Below are 22,687 nucleotides of genomic sequence, written 5' to 3'. Positions count from 1 at the left end.
AGTCATTGTCTACAAGGTCATATACCACTTCCATGTCTAACCACAAGTGTTGAAAGTCCAATAACTAACGAAGCAGTTAAGATTCCCCCAGAGTACATTGAATTCCAGGAAGTCTTCAGCAAAGCCAAAGCTGCTACGTTACCTCCACACCGCCATTGGGACTGTGCCATAGACCTATTACCTAACACAGCACCTCCTAAAAGCAAGGTATATCCATTAACTATACCAGAAACGCAGGCCATGGAACAATACATTGAAGAAGCTCTGGAGTCAGGCTTTATCCGCCCATCCACATCACCAGCAGCATCTGGATTTTTTTTTGTGGAAAAAAAGGATGGTGGCCTACGCCCCTGTATCGATTATCGTGGTCTAAACTCCATCACTATCAAGAACAGGTACCCACTCCCATTAGTTCCCTCAGCCTTAGAACAATTACGTGAAGCCAAGATTTTTACTAAGCTTGATCTACGAAGTGCCTATAATTTAATCAGGATCAGAGAAGGTGATGAATGGAAGACAGCATTTATCACCACCAGGGGGCACTATGAATACTTGGTAATGCCGTACGGCCTATCCAATTCACCATCTGTGTTTCAATCATTTATCAATGAGATCTTTCGGGACATTCTAAATGACCACATTATCGCCTACATTGATGACATTCTAATATATTCGAAGACACGTGAGCAACATATCCAACATGTGAAAGATGTTCTGTCTCGATTACTGGCAAACCACTTATATGTTAAGACTGAGAAATGTAAATTTCATGTCTCACATACCACTTTTTTAGGCTACAAGATCAGTCATCATGGAGTGGAGATGGACGCAAGGAAGGTTGAGGCAGTTACAGAGTGGCCACGTCCCACTACAGTAAAGGAAATACAGAGATTCTTAGGATTTGCTAACTTTTACAGGAGATTCATCAGAGACTACAGTACCATTGCAGCACCACTCACTGCTTTGCTTAAGGGGAAACCAAGGAAACTATCATGGACAACGCTTGCCCAGACCGCATTTGATACCCTGAAGACAAGCTTTACCACTGCTCCAATTCTGAAACACCCAAACCCTGACCTACCATTCATAGTGGAAGTAGATGCTTCTGACGTCGGCATCGGAGCAGTTCTATCCCAGAGACAAGGAAACACTGGTAAAGTTTTTCCATGTGCTTTCTTTTCCAGAAAACTAACCACAGCAGAGAAAAACTATGATGTAGGAAACAAGGAACTACTTTCCATCAAGGAAGCACTGTCTGAGTGGAGACACTGGTTGGAGGGAGCACGTCATCCATTTCAGGTGATTACAGATCACAAAAATTTGGAGTATATCAAGAGTGCTAAACGTCTGAACCCGAGGCAGGCTCGGTGGTCATTATTCTTCACAAGATTTCATTTCACAGTAACATATCACCCAGGAAGCAAGAATGGTAAAGCCGGCGCGTTGTCATGAATATATGAGTCAGAGGAAACTTCTTGCTGCCAAGGACCAATTCTACGCCCATCAGTCATTTTGGCACCTATTCGTTGGGATATAATGGAGGAAATTCAAAGAAAACAACTAACAGAACCCACACCATCAGGTTGCCCCCCTAACCGCCAATACGTTCCAGGATCTCTTCGGCAGCGCATCATGCAATGGGTCCATACATCTCTGAGCTCCGGACATCCTGGCATTCAGCGGACAGAGGAACTGGTACGCAATTCATTTTGGTGGCCTAATTTAACAAAGGATGTCTCTTTGTATGTCAAATCTTGCAGCATGTGTGCACAGTCAAAAACACCACGAAAACTTCCAGCCGGTCTCTTGGAACCCTTGCCTATCCCTCGGCGGCCCTGGTCTCATCTGGCAGTGGATTTCGTCACAGATCTACCCAGCTCTAACGGCTGCACCACCATACTGGTAATTGTTGATAGATTTTCTAAGTCCTGTCGTCTGGTTCCACTAAAAGCATTACCCACAGCTATGGAGACAGCACAAGCTTTATTTCAACATGTTTTTCGAATTTATGGCATACCAGAGGATATTGTTTCTGACAGAGGCCCACAATTCACGTCCCGAGTATGGCAAGCCTTCTGCAAACAATTAGACATTAATGTCAGTTTAACATCAGGTTATCACCCTCAAGCAAATGGACAGGTGGAGAGAGTAAACCAAGAAATTGGGCGATATCTTAGATCCTACTGTAGTCAAGAACAGGAACGTTGGAATGAATTCCTACCCTGGGCAGAATATGCAAGAAACTCCCTTACTCACTCATCTACAGGACTCACCCCCTTCAAGTGTGTTTTAGGATATCAACCCCCCATGTTCCCTTGGTCGGGTGAACCTTCAGAAGTTCCGGCAGTGGATGACTGGGTCAGAAGAAGCGAAAGAGTCTGGGACAGCGCTCATGTGAGGCTACAGAGGGCAATAAGAGCCCAGAAAACCCAAGCAGATCGTAGGAGAAGTCCCCACCCAAACTATCAGCCGGGTCAGAGGGTATGGTTATCGACTCGAGATCTACGGTTACGGCTACCCTGCAAAAAGCTCAGTCCACGGTATGTAGGCCCATTTCGGATAATAAAGCAAATTAATCCAGTAACATACAGGTTAGAGCTCCCAGCTCATTATCGCATTTCTCCTTCATTTCATGTATCTCTGTTAAAACCCGCTCATCCTGCTTCCGGTCCTGCCTCCGAGGAGAGGGAGCCCCCCCCACCACTGGATGTTGATGGAGCTCCGGCTTACCTGGTCAAGGATATCATAGATTCCAGACGTCGGGGGGGCAGGCTACAATACCTAGTGGACTGGGAGGGCTACGGCCCAGAAGAAAGATCTTGGGTGGCCGCCAAGGACATATTAGACCCATCATTGACCCGGGATTTCCATCATGCACATCCGGATCGTCCAGCACCTCGACCAAGGGGACGTCCACGAAGAACACCTGGAGGTGTTCCTAGGGGGGAGGAATCTGTAACATCAACCATCCATTCATCCAGCCGCCAGAGGGCGCCATCTCCTCATTACTGACTGTGCTCTTCTTCTTCCTCCACTTCCTGTAGCTTCCTGTTTAAATCCAGCTCAGTTGTACAACAGATTGCGAAGTATTGCCAGCTAACCCCTGTCTCTACCAAGCGTTTTCTCATTGCCACATTGATTGCCTCGTGTATGTTCTTTGCCTGTTCTTGACCTTGTTTGTTGGATTACGATTTGAATTTGTTTGCTGTACGGACTGCTTGCTGTGATATTGACCTTGCTTGTTATTTGACCACGATTATCTGCCTTATCCTTGTGTGTGGTTTTCTCCACAATAAACATCTCCGCAAATGGATTCAAATACTCAACCGAGTCAGTCATCCTTACACCATTACAGGAATTAAAAAATACACATAAACACACCAAGTAATTGCACACTTCTTAGACCTATCTTTTGCAATCTAGTTAAAATTTTGATTTAACGTTAATGGTGAGATTGTTCTCATCACACCACCTAACAAATTGTTTAATCTCTGAAAAATACATTGATGGGTCTGAATTCTGGTGAAGCAAACTAAGAATGGCAGTGTCGTAAGAACATTTAAAAAACAGGTTTCCCGGAAGACTATTAGTACAGTCATTAGTATAAAGAGTGAACAGAACTGGTGAACTAACACAACCCTGAGGTGCCCCCGTACTGATACATTTTGATTCAGAAGATGTATTTTTAAACCTAACATTTTGGAGTCTATCTGTTAGGAAAGAATAAAACGATTTAATAATAGACGGATTAACATTCATCATAGTCATTTTCTGTAAGAGCAGATGAGGCTGTAGAGTATTAAAAGCAGAACTAAAATCAATAAACAGAAGGCGTGCATAGGCCTTCGGGTCCTCCAAGGGTTTGAGAGTTAGATGAGTGATGCTATTAATTGCATCATCTGTACTCCTCCCTTGCCTATAAGCAAATTGGAGTGGATCTAGTTCAGTGTTGACTTCAGATTTCAATATAGATACTATGTATTTTTCAAAGCATTTCATGACAACAGAAGTTAAAGCCACTGGTCTGTAATCATTGTTCTATGTAGGACAGGGTTTCTTTGGAATGGGAATAATGGTCGATTTCTTCCAGAGGGCCGGTACCAGATGGGAGTCTACAGACTTCTGAAACACCGGGCACCATGCAGGGGTTAGCTCTGCAGCAAAGGTTTTAAGGAGAAAAGCAGATATGCCATCTAGACTTGCAGCTTTCTTTTTACATACCTGGCTGAAAAGTGACTGAATGTTGAAGTGATCAACCACTAGCCTAGGGTAGGGGTCAGTTGTTAGTGACTGTAGAACATTATTGCATTCCAAAGAATAATCCTGTGTATCAAACCTCATAAAGAAATAATTAAGTTCACCTGCTTTACTCTGCTCAACATGTGTTGCGAGATCCTTTTTAAGTGTTGTCATGTTTGTAACAGATTTCATGGAGGCCCAGGGTTTTTTTAGAGTCCAAAGAGGCAAAATTCTGTTCAATAACATCCCTATGTTTCCTTCTTGCATCCCTTAACAACTTATTAAGCTTCCTTTGAACTGATTTCAACCCCAACCTATCGCCATTCCTAAAAGCCATTTTTTTTTCGGTTAATACACTCTTTTAACTGTCTGGTGATTTATGGCTTATTATTAGGGTAAATTGTAATAACCTTCTTGGTGGCCACGCAATCCTCATTGGAAGGATATGTGGAGCAGATTATAATATTGCCGAATTCTCTCGGGAGGTAAAAGGGTCTTAGAGAAATACACAGCAATTCAATATCAGGGCTACAGACAGTCTCTTTCACAGAATAATTCCTGCACCAGCTGTCATTCACAAACACACAGATACCTCCTCCTCGACTTTTCCCCAAAGTTATATCCCTGTCTGCATGGACAAGGGAGAACCCCTCCAGCTCGATCAAGGAGTTGGGGGTGTCTTTGTGGAGCCAGGTCTCCGTTAATACCAGCAAGCCCGCCTCATGGTATTCAAAACATACCTTCATGTTGATACGGAGCTCCTCCATTTTATTTCTAAGAGAGCGAACATTGCTCAGAATCATACTGGGCAGCGGAGGTCTGCTGCTTTTCCGACGGAGAAGCTGCCGAGTCCCCCCACGTCGACCTCTCTTCCGTAGTTTTCGGCGAGACGGCAGGATATTAAATGCCTCGGGCACGTTGAATAAATCCGCGGTCGGCGATGTTGTTATTTTTGTATAACGAAGGGACAACAGCATGTCTCTGGAGTAGATAAGCGGTAGCCCGCACTCCACATGTGGAAATGTTTGGCACATCTTTAAAAACTGCCATACAATCAGTACTAGCAGTAGTCCTTGTGCAAATAACACCATGGTGCTCTTCTATGAATAACTTCTAAAAACGGGTAAAACAAACAAACAAATAAAACAGCAACAGCAGCACACCAGCACACGAGTCCGGGTCCAGGCCTGGTGGCGCTGCTCTGGTTTCTTGCATGATTAGCATGTTGGCATTAGCACTCCAATCTATTGTCATTAGTCTCCTTATAAATACTTGTCTTTCCCTCTTGTTTGTATGGAGTCCTTACCGTTCGTATATCCAGTCTTCTTGTTCCCCGAGATTCATCCTTGCCTTCTCGTCATCCGAGTTTCCGTTCCATTCCTTTCCCTTTCCTTTCCTTTGTTTGTTTTTGTTTTGGACTGATTGTTGGTTTTGACCTTGGATTGTTTGACCTCGAGTTTGGATTACCCCTTAATAAAGCATACCTGCTTTTGGATCTCGCTCTCCTGTGTTTCACTGGTGAACGAATTGTTACAGAATGACTCCATCCTAGAGATCCAGCAGTATGTCTGCTCCAATTTCTTCCCCAGCCATCAAGCGGGAGAGGAATGGCTTAGAGGGTACTCGCCTGGTAGTGTTCCGTGGAACCAGGGGAGGTCGCTTAGGAGTGAGTAATCGAGAGGAGGTCCGGCAGCGATCTCCACTGTGGCCTCCTGTTGACCCGGGGTTCGGATGGGAGCCGCCGTTTCCCCATTATGGACAGAGAGGGGAGAGGAGGCGCAAATCGGCTGAGCCAGCGCCGCTGTGCAAGATGGCCGCCAGTCCAGTGCCGCTGCACAAGATGGCCGCCAACCCAACGCCGCTGCGCAGCATGGCTGCCAACCCAGCACCACGAGGCAAGATGGAAGCAGGCCCCACACCACAGCACAAGATGGCCGCCAGTTCAGCTACAGTCAGATTCCTGTTGACCTTCCAGAGTTGAGTCAGTTTCCGGTTGACCTTCCAGAGTCGATTCAGGTGTTCATGGACCCTCCAGAGTCAGGGTTAGTCACCGTCGACCTTCCGGAGTCAGGGTTAGTTACCGTTGACCCTCCAGAGTCAGGGCTAGTTCTTGTTGACCTTCCAGAGTCGAGTCAAATTCCAGTTGACTGTTAAGAGTCAAGTCAGGCTCCTGTTGACCATCCAGAGTCAAGTCACGTTCCAGTTGATCCTCCTAAATCAAGTCAGGTTCCGGTTGACCCTCCAGAGTCGAGTCAGGTGCTCATGGACCCTCCAGAGTCAGGGTTAGTCACCGTCGACTTTCCAGAGTCAGGGTTAGTATTGGTCTTAAGTAATATTCAAATTTTCTGAGATACTGAATTTTGGGATTTTCCTTAGAAATAAACATTTGAAAATATACCAGTCTGTGTGTAATGAATGAATATAATATAGACATTTCACTTTTTGAATGGAAATAGGCAAATAAATCAACTTTTTGATGATATTCTAATTATAAGACCAGCACCTGTATAATAATATTTTCAGTATTTCTCACAAGTCTGGTTTCATTTGAAGTAATAGTGCTTCATAGAATATTACCCAGAATAACAAGTGATCATAAATCCCCTGTGACACCTGTACTGGATACTGTATACAGGCCACCAGGGCACCATACAGACTTTAAAAAAAGAAGTTGGTTTGATATAATTTTCTATCAGAGATAATGTTGTCAGCAGATAATAATTTTTCATAATCCATGTTGATAATGAAAAAGATGCATTGGAATCAGCATTTATAGATGTAATGATGAAACAGAGAGGTTCGGATCCATGTGCAGAACTTTTAATGAGAATGGTCAGACAGGCAATGATCAGCAACGGCGTCAGGTATATAGGGATAACCAGAATCGAAAAAAGGAACAAGCAGATGTCGGGGGCAGGCAGCAGAGAATCAGAGTGGGTATAAACAATCCAAAGGTCAGGTACAGAGAGATCAAACACAAGGGAAACGCTCGGAAATGACAGACACAGCAAATCAAGACTTCGCAGACAGTGAGAGTGAGTGTGCTGCTTATATGTGTGTGTAAATGAGGTGCAGGTGTGGCAAGGAGATTGACTGAGGAATGATGTGCAGGTGTGGCAGGGTGATTGTGATGCAGAGACTCATGGGAAATGTAGTTAGGGTGTGGTGCAACAGATAAGAGGTGCTAGAGTCCGGGTGACATCTGGTGGTTAATGTGGAATTGTCCTGATTGGAGTGCCCTCTACAAAAGTTCATGGGCACTCCGTGTAATGATCGTGACATAGTCCCCCCCTCCCAAGTCTCTCCTGGACCTGACATGGGAAACAAGGGCCCTTCCTTGGCCTGACAGAGGAAACAGGGACCCGCCGTGGGCCTAACTCGGGAACAGGGGTCCACCAAGGCAGAGCAGGTGGTGTGGGAGCCCACCAGAGTGGAGCAGGTGGAGCTGGAGCCCACCAGGGTGGAGCAGACGACCACCACAGCTGAGAAGAGGGGACAGAAGCCCACTAGGGCGGAGCAGAGGACCACCACAGTGGAGTTGATGGCACAGGAAAGCAAGTCTGGTCAGGTGGGACTGAAACAGGGAACATAAACAGGTTAATAGTGGCCTCCGTGGCTGTGATGAGATGGTAGCTGGCCTCCGTGGCCATGACAGGACAGACAAAGAGTTGGTGTATGGTCTCAGTAGCCCTGACCGGAATGAAAGACAGCTCATTGATGGCCTCCCTGGCCGTGCCAGGATATGACGAGAGCTCTGAGATGTGACGAGGCTCTGGGAGTTTGGCTGAGATGTGACGAGGCTCTGGTAGATCTGTGGTGATTTGACTGGTTTCATGAAGATCAACTATGACTTGACTGTGCTCATGAAGATCATTGGTGACTTGACTATGCTCATGAAGATCAACTGTGACTTGACTTAGTTCACAGAGGTTAATGGTGACTTGCCTTTGCTCATGAAGATCACTGGTGACTTGACTTGGTTCCTGAGGATCAACTGTGACTTGTCTTGGCTCATGAAGTTTAACTGTTGTTTTACTTGACTCTTGGGTGTTAGAGGTGACTTGACCCATCTCTGGATGGTCAACGGTGACCTGACTATACTCCGGGAAATCAACAGGGACCTGATCAACGGTGACCTGGCTAGGTTCTGGGAAATCAACGGGGACCTGATCAACGGTGACTAGCCCTGACTCTGGAGGGTCGACAAACACCTGACTCTACTCTGGAGGGTCGACAAACACCTGACTCGACTCTGGAGGGTCGACAAACACCTGACTCGACTCTGGAGGGTCGACAAACACCTGACTCGACTCTGGAGGGTCGACAAACACCTGACTCGACTCTGGAGGGTCGACAAACACCTGACTCGACTCTGGAGGGTCAACCGGGAACTGACTCGACTCTGGAGGGTCAACCGGGAACTGACTCGACTCTGGAGGGTCAACCGGGAACTGACTCAACTCTGGAGGGTCAACCGGGAACTGACTCGACTCTGGAGGGTCAACCGGGAACTGACTTGACTTTGGACTGCCTGTAGAGACGTGAGACGCCTCAGCTTCGGGCACCGCCTCTGGAATGGCCTCGGGCACCGCCTCGGTAACTGCCTGGGGAATGATCCCCGAGCTTTGAGGAACGGTAGACGCCTGTCTCCTCCTCCTCCTCATCCGCCCTCTATGGTGGCGAGTTGGTGGCACCTGGTCTGGAGGCTCAGGCGTTGAGTTGGCCATCTTGTGCTGTGGCTCTGAGCTGGCGGCCATCTTGTGCTGTGGCGCTGGGCTGGTGGCCATCTTGTGCTGTGGCGCTGGGCTGGCGGCCATCTTGTGCTGTGGTGCTGGGCTGGCGGCCATCTTGTGCTGTTGCGCTGGGCTGGCGGCCATCTTGTGTTGTGGCGCTGGTACAGGGACCATCGAACAGATAGGAGCTGGATACATTGGAGAAGTAACTTCCTCAACTGTAAAAGGAGAGCCACAAAACTCCAACACAAAAGTTAATAAACTGTCCCAGGGTCCAGCTAGGGTCTTCCTCCGGTAAACTCAAGCTTATCCTAGTATCAAGACTACTCCAGAAACAGTCCTTTACCAGATCCTCATCCACAGGCAAAAGGTGACTATACTGAATGAATTCCTCCACAAAGAGCTCAATTGGTCTACCTTCTTGAAAAATGGAGCATAGCACCTTTAGAGGGTTGCATGAACTGTTAGCAGACTCCATACCTGGTCTGGGGTTCAAGAAAGCTGCTGGATCCTGGTTTGGCGAAGTCTTCTGTAATGATGAGACAGAGAGGTTCGGATCCATGTGCAGAACTTTTAATGAGAATGGTCAGACAGGCAATGATAAGCAACTGCGTCAGGTATATAGGGATAACCAGAATCGAAAACAGGAACAAGCAGATGTCGGGGGCAGGCAGCAGAGAATCAGAGTCAGTATAAACAATCCAAAGGTCAGGTACAGAGAGATCAAACACAAGGGAAACGCTCAGAAATGACAGACACAGCACATCAAGACTTTGCAGAGAGTGAGAGTGAGTGTGCTCCTTATATTTGTGTGTAAATTAGGTGCAGGTGTGGCAAGGAGATTGACTGAGAAATGATGTGCAGGTGTGGCAGGGTGATTGTGATGCAGAGACTCATGGGAAATGTAGTTAGGGTGTGGTGCAACATATAAGAGGTGCTAGAGTCCGGGTGACATCTGGTGGTTAATGTGGAATTGTCCTGATTGGAGTGCCCTCTACAAAAGTTCATGGGCACTCCATGTAATAATCGTGACAATAGACATTGAGGTTAGACAACACATATCAGGCCCTATTCATTGACGTAATCATATGTTAGATTTAATACGGTCACATGTAATTGATGTTAATATTGATGTTAATATTTGAAATTATCATCAAGTCTCTTTCATACCTACTAGAAATTCAACTCCTTGTTACAAATATTGTAGAACCATCACTTCTACCAAACAAGTATGATGGCCCAGTAGTGCACAACAGAGCGGAAATCTCCACAACACAAAGGAAACAAGCCACAACACAACTAAATTGCTGCAGCACAAAGAAAACAAGCCACAACACAACAAAATTAGCACAACACAATGGAAACGAGCCACAAACAAAATAGCAGCACAACAATGGAAACAAGCCACAACACAACAAAATTAGCACAACACAACGGAAATGGTCCTTTGCACAGAAGCATATATATATTGCTACTTTTTAACATGTGACCTCCTCTTTAATAAATAAGCCGCCAATTCTTTTTAAGTCTGTGACAGCTGAATGACCTGAGGGATTTCATGCAAGGTCTACTGATCTAACGAATCAAAATGTTTATTCACCTGCCAAACCAGACTCCTACACCCATTCGCCTGATTACTAATCATGGACACCTGCATCATCTTATCACACCATTCAACTACACACTCACCACAGTCACTCATCGGTTGGTCTCAAGGTTACAAGCATGTAGCGAATCAGCTTTAAAGTTGAACAATAAAAATATGAATAATCAATCATAACTAGTTATTATGAATTATAAATATTTAGATCCGCTGTATTTACTTGACCTTCTCAGTGTCAACTGTTGGTCAATTCTAAGAACGGTACTTTACTGTTTAGGGAAAATAACTTAATTACTGTATAATACTACTCTGAGCATGTACCTAAAATCTGCATCATTAGGGACTTCAGTTATGAGCAAACAATGAAAAACCTCAAGTGTGTAGTAAGACTTTATTAAGTACATAAACACTTAAACTGTCTAACATACACATACACACACTCACATACAGTGGGCATAGGAAAAAGGGTCCTGATGCACTTTGGGACTCCTGTTAGTCTCTGCTGAAGTGAGTTCATGAGAAAGACCAGTTCAAATCAGAGGATCTTGAATGGAAAGTCAAGGCTGAAGGCCTGGTGCAAGCTTAGGGTGGTTTTTAAGGCTCTTAGCTCAGCATCTTCTTCTGGAATTCCTGAATCTATGAGAACCGCCCTGATCTGGTGATCAGTGATCTATATAGGGTGACGATGTCACACCTTCAGGATTTGAGTGAGCCAAATGAGGAATGGTACATTTTGGAGGGAAGTTTTACAACTCTATCTCTAGTATGGAGTCTTGCATATGAAATTAGATTCAAAAATTCAGAGAGAAGAATCTTTAAAATTCTTATAAAAATAATTTGTTGCATAGGTATCAATAAATAATATACACTCATTTAGATCATGAAAATACGAATTCATAGATACCAAACATCAAATAGATGAGGTTATAATAACTAGTGCAGTGGTTTTCAACCTGTGGGCCGCAGCCCCCTAGTGGTATTGCAGGTGGGCTGCCAATTACTATTAAAATAAATAATATATGTAGAAATGTCTAAGTCATAACATAATAACATCACTTCGTATATATATAATTAAATAACAAAAAATAAATGTTAAACTAATTATGCTTCCACTATTCGAGCTCGCTGATTGGTTTAAGAATAAACCGCCAGTTTATCTTAGATATTTTTGCTGCATATGCTACAGAACAACAAATTCAAACATGCATAAATGGCTGTAAACAGGGTCAACATAAATGGGTGTCAACATGTTCCCTCCTGACTGCTTGCTCCACTGCAGTGTTAATTTCGTTAACGAAGACGACGCCGAAAAATATTTGTTAACGAAAAATGTTTATATGAAGAAGACAAGACGTTGACGAGCTAAAAAATAATATCTCCTGCCAGCACAGAGACTTAACCTGTGACTTTCGGGTTACAGGTCCAACTCTAACCATTAGGCCACAGCTGTGAACTGTATTTGCACATTTGTGTGTTTTGATATGAATATGACACATTTGTAGATCTTGAAAATGTCAGTTGTATTTTTACACGTCCTTGTTCATTTAAATACTTTTTTTTAAAATATATTTGTAAATGTGTTACTTGCATATTTACATAAAATCTGTAAGTTACAACAAAGTAGTTTCAAAATATGGTTGTATTACCCAATGGGTTGGGTTGAAATAACCCACAGATGGGAAGGTGCTATATATATATATATATATATATATATATATATATATATATATATATATATATATATATATATATATATATATATATATATATATATTCTTAACGTAACGTGTAAACATTTTACTAGTTAGACTTTTTCCAAACTATAATTCCTGACTAAATGTATAATCAAGTGAATCATTATGAAGTTTCAATAACAATATTCATTCCTATACCATTCAAAAGCTTGATGTAAATAATATAATTGTAACAAATAAAAGTAAATGTAACAAATGTAACAATGCTGTTCTTTCAACATAAAAAAAAAATGAAAAAATATTCTCAGCTCTTTTCAACATTAATAATAATTTTTCTTGTAGAAAATCAGATTGTTAAAGAATTTCTGAAGGATTGTTTGACTGAAGTAATGATGCAAAAAATTCAGCTTTGAAAGTCAGCTTTGTTCCTAATAAAATGTTTAACTGCACTCGCAGTTTATTAAAGGGGGGGTGAAATGCTATTTCATGCATACTGAGTTTTTTACACTGTTAAAGAGTTGGATTCCCATGCTAAACATGGACAAAGTTTCAAAAATTAAGTTGTACGTTTGAAGGAGTATTTCTGTTCCAAAAATACTCCTTGCAGTTTGTCACAAGTTTCGGAAAGTTTTTTTCGAGTATGGCTCTGTGTGACGTTAGATGGAGCGGAATTTCCTTATATGGGTCTTCAGGGCACTTCTCCTGGAAGAGCGCGCGCTCCCGTATAGCACAGCACTGAGAGCACAACAGGCATTCGCTGATCAGAGCGAGAGCGTCGCGAAATGTCACAAAAGGAGTGTGTTTTTGGTTGCCAGGGCAAGACAACCCTGCACAGATTACCTAAAGAGAAACAGCATTAAGGGACCAGTGGATGGATTTTATTTTTACAGAGCATCAACGGAGTTGTGTAAGTGTTTGTGTTTGTTCCCCTGCATTTCGAAGATGCTTGTTTTACAAACAAGGCCCAGTTTGACGACGGATTTGCACATCGTTTATTTCTTAAGGATAATGCAGTCCCAACGGAAAAGGGTCACGATCGTGTGTTGGAACCGCATGCGGTGAGTAAAACGGCTTCAAATATCTCTGTGTTGTTAACTTAGCTATCGGCGCGTAAGCACATCAAGTAAACAACATGCGATGTTGTCATCAAACTGCACGAGTAAAACTGCTTCAAATATCTCTGTGTTGTTAACTTAGCTATCGGCGCGTAAGCACATTAAGTAAACAACATGCGATGTTGTCATCAAACTGCACTTTCCACATTAAAAGAGCTTAAAAAAAAAAAGACGACAAAGTGGAACTTTTTTCATTTTCCAAAACCGCTTAGCAAATATATACAGTTTCAGTACATACCACATAGAGACGCTGTCGTTGCTGCTGCTCTTGTTAAATTTCAGCCTCTGGATCTGATTCTGGATCATAAATATACGCTGAATCTGACTTTTAGCAATGGTTTGTTTTGGTTGGTTTTGTCCTCACATAATGTCACAGCTTCCAAACGCTATCAAAGCAAATGCCTACTGGCTCTCGTGATTCTTTAGCTCCGCCCACACGTCACGCCTCCAGACGCTCGTGTTTTTCCGGGAAAAATCGGTACAGACTATCTTTCTCTTATGAATATAATAAAACTAAAGACTTTTTGGAGTTATGAAGGATGCAGTACTACTCTATAGGTACTCAAGATTAACAGGATATTGAGTGAAAACGATTATTTCACCCCCCTTTAAATTATGTTGTGGGATATTGTAAATAAACTACAAACATAAAATAATATATATATTTTGTCCTTTCATTCTTTTTGTATCTCTTTCCCTCTCAGTCACACACCTGACTGAAAGGCTCATTATGCAACTCATTATGTGGGCCTTTGTCTTCTCAGGTGTAAATCACAACTATTCATAATAGTTAACGCCTACTCGCATATGACTTTTACCAACAAAAAGTGCCTTAGAAAATTAAAATCAATAGATTGTTTTCTGTAAGTGAGTAAATAAGATGATTTTCACATAATTTAGAAAGAAAAATTCTAGACTACAAGCTCCAGTTTTTAAAAGTCCCGGGAACCAATGTTCTTTATGTATTTTATTGCCTTATTCATTAAAAATTTTTTGTTTTTCACTAATCACGCATAACATTTTTTTTTCTCAAAAACACAATCATGTACACATATTATTATAGACCAGTTTGTGCTGATTACAGTGAGATTAGACTTTAGCCATTTAGATGTTTATAAGAATGTGAAAAAGCACAAATGTCAGGGCATGACAAAACTTCTCCAGGCCCCAAAAATACCCTTAGACCTCAGAGGGTTAACCCTGAGGCAGCCTCCTGCAGCAGGTTTTTGTTGCAATGTTCCCTCTATTTTGAATTGCAACCCCACCTGTTTGTGACTGAACGGGTGAAGGTGACGTTCATCATGTCGTTGCTGTCCAGAAGTGGGCGGAAACCTTGTGGAATTCGCAGATCCCTCTGGTTCACTCACTGGACAGCTTTATTCAACTCTTCCAGAAGGTATATGGCCAGTTGACCACGGAGAGCACAGTGCATGAGCTTTTCCAACTGTGATCAATCCACAAATACACTCTTCGCTCCTACACTCCTATTCCACCTGAGTATCAGGCATTCCAGGAATGTTTTCAGCAAGGTCGCAGTCACTCACCTTCAACCTCATCAGCCATGGGACTGTGCTATTGACCTGCTGCCTGGGGCAAGACTACCCAAAGGACACGTCTAACCACTGTCGATCCCGGAGAGCACCACTTTGGAGTACGTTCAAGAAGCCTTACAACTAGGGATGCACAGAATCCAGATTTTTGGGGTTCGGCTGAATACCGAATCCACTGTTTAAGATTCTGCCAAATCCGAAACCGAATACCGAATCCACCGTTTAAGATTCAGCCGAATCCGAAACTGAATACCGAATCCTACTCGCATCCTTATTCCATTAACACAGTAACACACATTAATGAAGTAAACAACGTCCACAGCAATGGATTTTTAATTTTATTTTATTTTAACTGTAAAAAAAAAAATAGGCAACATTATGCCAGGATGAGTGAGAAAAACTTTTTTGACAATTACCAAGCTTATGCTTACCCAAGTAAACAACCAAAACCTTTCAATAAAAGTGCAGCAATGCAAAGAAAAGTGTTTTTCTCTTCTTTTTAAAAATCTGAATATGTTTGGTTGACTGAAATTAAAGGAGCATTGCGTAGGTTCTTAAATTTCTAACCATTAGAGGAACTGCAGCCAGTCTCATGCTCGTTCTCAGTCCGCACGCTCGTACGAGCACGACCACATCAACCATGGTTGCCGCAGCAACCACTGACGCCGGTCGCTCTCTCTTTTTGCCACACTAGATAAATTTTTTTTTTTTACTTATGAGGAGTGTCCGTGGTTGTCTGAATTGTGCTGCCGGAGGCTGTACAGTTGTAAGCCCAAGTAGACGAGAACGCGCATGGCGTCACATTTTGTGAATTTTCGCGCCAATTTGGGCCAGACTCCTCCACACACAATTGAGCCTACAGGCTGATAGAGGCAACCGTGGTGAACAGTCGAGGTGTCATTCTTTTTTTTTTTACATCATGGTTGGCTCATATATGTACAAATGAAAACTCTATCTTAAAGATTTTTTAAGTAAAAACCTCCACATAGCTCCTTTAATGTAATTGAACATTAACTCAATAAACACGGATAGTAGGCTGTTTAGTTTTCATTTATAACAGTAGGATAGGCTAGATTAGAACAGTAGCCAAATATTACGAAAAATATTACGGAAGATCATACACATCTCCTGCATCATAATTTAATTAACGTAAAACCTCTAATCTTTCACATGAAATGAGAGTTTCATTTAAAAAAAAAACAAGACGCTCAGCATTAACAGATGACAGCCGGTTGCAAGTGTGGGAACGAATGTCCCCAGCAGTACTGAAAAGTCTTTCACTGGGCACAGAGGTAGATTTTTGCCATTTTGTCAGCAGTGGAAATCGCTGCTGGTTTGTCTTCCACTACTGAAGAGGATCCTCTCTTAGAGGAATCAAAGGCTCACCGAAAAAAACGCTTATCTCCACATCAGCACGTGATGTGACTGGCTGGCTCTTTATTGCTACGGTATAAATCATCCCAGCTGCTCAAGATTCCTGAACAGTTTAGTTTAGTGCGAACTGTCGGGCCTTGTTCCTCCTCATATAAACACCTTCACGCAATCGACGGTCGCATGACGTCGACCAGTGTAGCGCAAGCCTAGGGTTCAATTTGGTGAAAAAAAAACCCCTAAGGTTCAACCGAAACAGAACCCCGTCAAAAAGCCCAGTATTCGACTGAATCCGAATCCGAATACTGGATTCGGTGCATCCCTACTTACAACAGGGGTTCATCCATCCATCCATCCACCTCACCTGCATATTTGAGCTTCTACATCGTGGCCAAGAAAGATGGGGGTCTGAGGCCCTGCATCGATTCCCGTGCACTCAATGACCAGATGGTCAAATTTGCCTATCCCCTTCCTCTGGTTCTGACTATGCAGTGCCCGCATCTTCTGCAAGCTGGATCTAAGGAGCGCCTATAACCTCATCCGCATCTGCAGGGGTGACGATTGGAAGATCGCTTTTGTGACACCAACCTGGCACTATGAGTACTGGGTGATGCCCTCACCTTCAATCTTCCAGAACTTAAAGCATGAAATATTCATGTATGCGATCTTCAGAGGTATGCTCAACTGGTTCATCCTAATCTACATCATTGATATACTCCTACTCATCCAATCTTGAAGAACACCATGACCATGTCAACCGGGTACTCCAACGTCCCCACCAACATCACCTGAATTTAAAAGCTGATAAATGTGAATTCCACAAATCCACCATCCACTTCCTGGGCTACATTGTCACCCCTGCAAGAATACAAATGGACTAGAGGAAGGTGGATGCGGTTTGCCACAACCCACTATCGTCAAAGAGATGCCGAGGTTCTTGGGGTTCACAAAATTTTAATCGCCGCTTTATCATCCACTACAACCACTCACTTTTTTCCTCCGACAGAAAGCCAAAACCCTCACCTGGACCCCAAAGGCACACCAGGCCTTCCTCCAGCTCAAATCTTCCTTCTGTACAGCCCTGGCTCTTTCACACCCAGACCCCAATCTCCGCTTCGTGGTTGAGGTGAATGAGGCGATCCTGGGAGTGGGTGCCTTTCTGTCCCAGTGGAAGGGTGAACCTCCAGTACTCCATCCAGTGCATACTTCTCAGGGAAACTATCCCCGGCAGACCCGAACTACGACGTGGGGAATTGGGAGTTGCTGGCCATAAAGCTTGCCCTAGAAGAGTAGCAGCATTTGTTAGAGAATGCCCAACATCCATTTGAGATGATCACAGACCACAAAAACTTGCAGTACCTCCGAGAAGTGTCTTAACCGTAGGCAGTCCCACTGGAATCTATTTTTTAACCGCTTCCAGGGAGTAAGAACGTCAAAGCAATCCCAATTTCCCTTCCTACACCAGCCTGATCCAACCCCAGAGGAACCAGAGTCCATCCTACCACCTTCAGTCTTTATGTCTCCAATCCAGTGGGCACTCGGAAGTTATGTCCCATCCACTCTGCGTCTGGCCCTTCTGGACTCCGTCGACACCTCTCTGGGATCCGGGCACCCAAGCAGCAACTGAACCCTCTTGTTCCTCCAGAACCACGCTGCTCGTGGCCCAACATGTCCCAAGATGTCCCCTGATACACGTCAAGGGATGTTTGGTCTGTGCTATCTCCACCACTCCATGACGTCTGCCTGAGGGTAAACTGGCCCCATTTCCCATCCCTCGCCAGCCCTGGTCCCAATTGAGGTGGACTTTGCCCCCGACCTCCCTTTTAATCCCACTACGAGGATTACCTACTGCCTTGGAAATAGCCGAAGCCCTCTTCCAAGACGTGTTCAGGAACTTTGGTCTTCTGGAAGACATAGTTTCTGACAGGGTCTCCCAGTTCATCTCCAGGGTCTTGCAAGGGTTTTTCCACCTCCTAGGAGTATCAGACAATTTATCCTCCGGATACCACTTGCAGACCAACATCCAGACCGAACGTAAAATCCAGGAAATCAGATGGTACATTACGGTACAACATCAGGACAGCTGGAAACAGTATCTACCCTGAGCAGAGTACGCCCAGGATTCTCTGCACCAGGAAACCACTGGACTCACTCCATTTCAATGTGTGCTTGGATACCAGCCGCTACTGTTTCCCTGGACTGTTCTGAGGAGCATTCGGAAGTCCCAGCGGTAGATTAATGGTTCTGTGAGAGTGAGAGCGTATGGGACTCAGCTCATGTCCATGTCCAGCAGGCAGTCTGGATACACAAGGTCAGTGAAGATGCTATTCGCTCCGCCAATCTGTCTACTAAACTGGGGACCATGTCTGGTTGTCCACATTCACCTCCGACTGCCCAGCAGGAAACTAAGTCCCCGGTACATAGGTCCTTTTCCCCTACCACGACACATCAATGTAGTTACCTACCAGTTACACCTGCCTGATCAGTACCTGATCTCACTCACCTTTCACTGTCCTTGCTAAAACTATTCACTGATCCTCTTCTCCCTCCCTCCACAGAGCACGAGGTACCCCCTCTTCCACCCGAGGTCGTCTCCAACGGAATCCTCTACAGAGTCAAAAAGATCCTTGACTCCCAGTGGCAAGGTGTCCAGCTTCAGTACCTCATAGACTGGTAAGGATACAGACCTGAGGAGAGATCATGGGCAGACAGAGATGACATACTGGACCCATCCCTCCTCAACGACTTTCACAAGGCCCATCCTGACCACCCCACTCCCAGGGGGCATGGTTGTCCTCGCCGTTGGTGAAGGAGGGGTGTAATGTCACAGAATCACCTGCCTTGCCGGCTAAACCAGCCTCTTACACCAGTTCAAAATCACCTGATTACTAATCATGGACAAATGCATCCACTTACCACACCATTCAAATACACAATCACCACAGTCTCTCATTGGCTGGTCTCAAGGTTACAAGCTTCTCAAGTAGATCTCCTGCTATACTGTCAGTCTGTTGATCCTGAGAGCCTCTGTTCTCTACCAAAGGACTAGAAGTTTCACCTCAGATAAGACTGTTTCTGATTCCATTTGTCACTTCAGTTTTGATTCTCCTAAGTTGGAAGCTTCTTCTCAGTTTCCTTAACCCTCTAAGCACCAAAGTCGCAAAATTGGGACGTCATTCTTAATAAAATAGACTGTAGTTCCTAATATGGTGTAATATCTCATTTGTATTCCCTATCACTAGATGGCAGATGTAGTACGCCGATTCAATATTGCGTCATGTTGCAAAGTGTTTGAAGGAATGAAAGAGTAAATTAGCTCTCTTGTCATTCATGTGGAAGCAGGTCAGTTCATAGTGTGTTAGTAAATGTAAGAGCACCTTTTACTAGTCCAGGAATTTTACAAGACAATTTAAATTTGAATAGCAATGTAAATGACTTGGCTAATAATTTAAAAATATTGGTGCAAATTGCGTAAAGCGATTTTGTTGTGTTGTGGCTTGTTTCCGTTGTGTTGTGCTAATTTCATTGTGCTGTGGAGATTTCATTGTGTTGTAACGTTTACATTGTGTTGTGGCTTGTATCCTTTGTGTTGTGCTACATTTGTTTCCTTTGAGCTGTTGAGATTTACAGGTCCATCTCAATAAATCAGAATATTGTGGAAAAGTTAATTTCTTTCAATAATTCAGCTCAAATTGTAAAACTTGCGTATTAAATAAATTCAGTGCACACAGACTGAAGTAGTTTAAGTCTTTGGTTCTTTTCATGGTGATGATTTTTGCTCGGGAGTCTAAAGGTATTTTTAGGGCCTGGAGAAGTTTTGTCATGCCCTGACATTTGTGCTTTTTTTCAGTTTCTTATAAATATCTAAATGGGTAAAGTCTAATCTCACTGTAATCAGCACAAACTTGGCTATAATAATATGTGAAATGCATGTATGTACATGATTGTATTTTTGAGGAAAAAAAATTATGCGTGGTTAGTGGAAAACTAAAAATGTTAAATCACTTGAATAAGGTAATAAAACACATACAGAACTTTGGTTCCCGGGACTTTTGAGAACTGGAGCTTGTAGCCTAGAATTTTTCTTTCTAAATTATGTGAAAATCATCTTGTTTACGCACTCACAGAAAACAATTTTTTAACTTAAATTTTCTAAGACACTTTTTGTTGGTAAAAGACATATGCGAGTAGGCGTCAACTACCATGAATATCATTGTGATTTACCTTGAGAAGACAAAGGCCTGCATAATGAGCTGCACAATGAGCGTTTAAGTCAGCTGTGTGTCACTGAGAGGGAGGCATTACAAGAATGATTGTGAGGACAAAATAAATCTATATAATTTTATTTTTGTGGTTTATTTAGAATATATTCAATTATCCCACAACATAATTTAATATCCACTTGGGGGAGCAGTTAAACAGTTTATTAGGAACAATCAAAGCTGACTTTCAAACAAATTTTTGCATCATTACTCAAGTCACACAATCATTCAGAAATCCTTTTAACAATCTTATTTTCTACAAAAACATGTATTGTTATTATTATTATCATTGTTATTATTATTAATGTTGAAAAGAGCTGAGAATATTTTCCAGGTTTTTTAGGGGGGATAAATTGAAAGAACAGCATTGTCTGTTACATTTGTTACAGTTACATTTATTTGTTACATTTATATTATTTACATCAAGCTTTTGAATGGTATAGTATTGTGTATTGTTATTGAAACTTCATAATATTTCACTTTTTTATACATTTAGTCAGGAATTATGTTTGGAAAAAGTATAACTAGTAAAATGTTTAGACATTGTTTGAAAACTAGTACAAGTATATAAATAAATAAAAAGAGACTTACTCATGTATATGATCTCTGCTGAATAAAGTGCTTAATTCTTTTTTTTTTCTGAGGAAATCCATTTCTCAAATCCTCAAATGTCTTATTCCTCTCATCGCGAAGCAAACAGTAAAATAAAAGAACTTGAAGAACAGTCCGGTGGAGTGATTGGAAATGAGCGACACCTGCTCGACCCACCAGTCTTGAGTCCCACGGAGGAGATGGAAGGATATAAAACATGAGCGATGACAGTGACGGACGAGAGAGGACCAGGCCTCGGTTTTAGTTGTGTTTGGTATTTATTTCTGTTTTGTGTTTATTTTATAATAGGGCTGGGCGATATATCGAACATACTCGATATATTGCGGCTTGTAGTCTGTGCGATGTAGAAAATTACTAAATCCTGAAACTCGCAGACATTTTTTTTTTCCTTTGTTTTTTCCCCCTCTTGTCCTTTCCAGCATCGAAGCGCAAGCATAATGATTACCTTGATAACCTAAGTTAAGAAGCTTATTTTATTTTATTTTTTATGCTTGTTTGTAGATTAACTTTTACATACTCGCGGTCTTTCCCTCTCACAGTGAGACAAAACAAATGCACATAGTTACAAACGTCAATCTGTCGCGCATGCAACGTCATACGCCCTCGACCAGCAGAAAGATAGCAGCAGCAGGTGCTAACGGTTACACAAGGAGGACAACTAATTAATAAAAAAAAGAAACAGCACAGGATTCATCGTCTGGTGGTGGTTTGGTTTCAAGAAGGAAGATGTTGAACAAAAAACGGTGATATGCAAAATCTGTCGCAAAAGCCATTTGTTTAATTTTAAATCCCTTCACCCATTCTTCCTTCTACTCAGTCTGCTCAAAATGATTACATGAAAATGTCAATGCAAGTGAACTAACACTCAGGTCTAGTATCATTGGAAATGTCTCAGTGCAACTGGTACAATGGTCTCACTCTCACAAAAGTAGATTAGAAGATAATACAGATCTGAAGAGTCAAGATATATCTTGATTACTGTGATGGGAGTGCCCTTTCCTAGGGTCCTCCATGTAAATTACCCCCTGTTTCCATTGAGTTGTAAAACCACCCAGGCTTGGAACCTGAGTTAATGCAAATTCCAATGGTCAGTTCCTCTCTCCATCTCGGGGGATGTTTGTCTTGGTCTGAGGTATTTAAACGATTGCAGCAAAAGGATCAGGGCGATTTCTGTAGCCAGAAAGCCTGTAGTGTGTTGTGTGTCTCTTTACTTCATACTATGTATTTTCTAAGGTCAGGTATGCATATTTTACTTTTAGATTCATCTTTGAGAATTTGATGTTTTGTATTGATATGATTTGATGTGTTTCAATTACCTGACTGTTAATAAATTGTTACATTTTGATTCTATTCTGTTTTACTCTGTAATTATTGACTAGTAGATTATGTTGTATCCTTGTTAGCAACATGAGCACCTGAATGAATGAGTTAATATAAAAATAGAGTTAACTAGAATAATCAAATGTCAGAAGAATATTAATTAAAAAGGCATACAACCAATTTGCATT

Source organism: Carassius auratus, unplaced genomic scaffold, assembly GCF_003368295.1.
Source record: "Carassius auratus strain Wakin unplaced genomic scaffold, ASM336829v1 scaf_tig00012282, whole genome shotgun sequence".
NCBI lineage: Eukaryota > Metazoa > Chordata > Actinopteri > Cypriniformes > Cyprinidae > Carassius > Carassius auratus.
Note: the sequence above shows the minus strand (reverse complement) of the source record.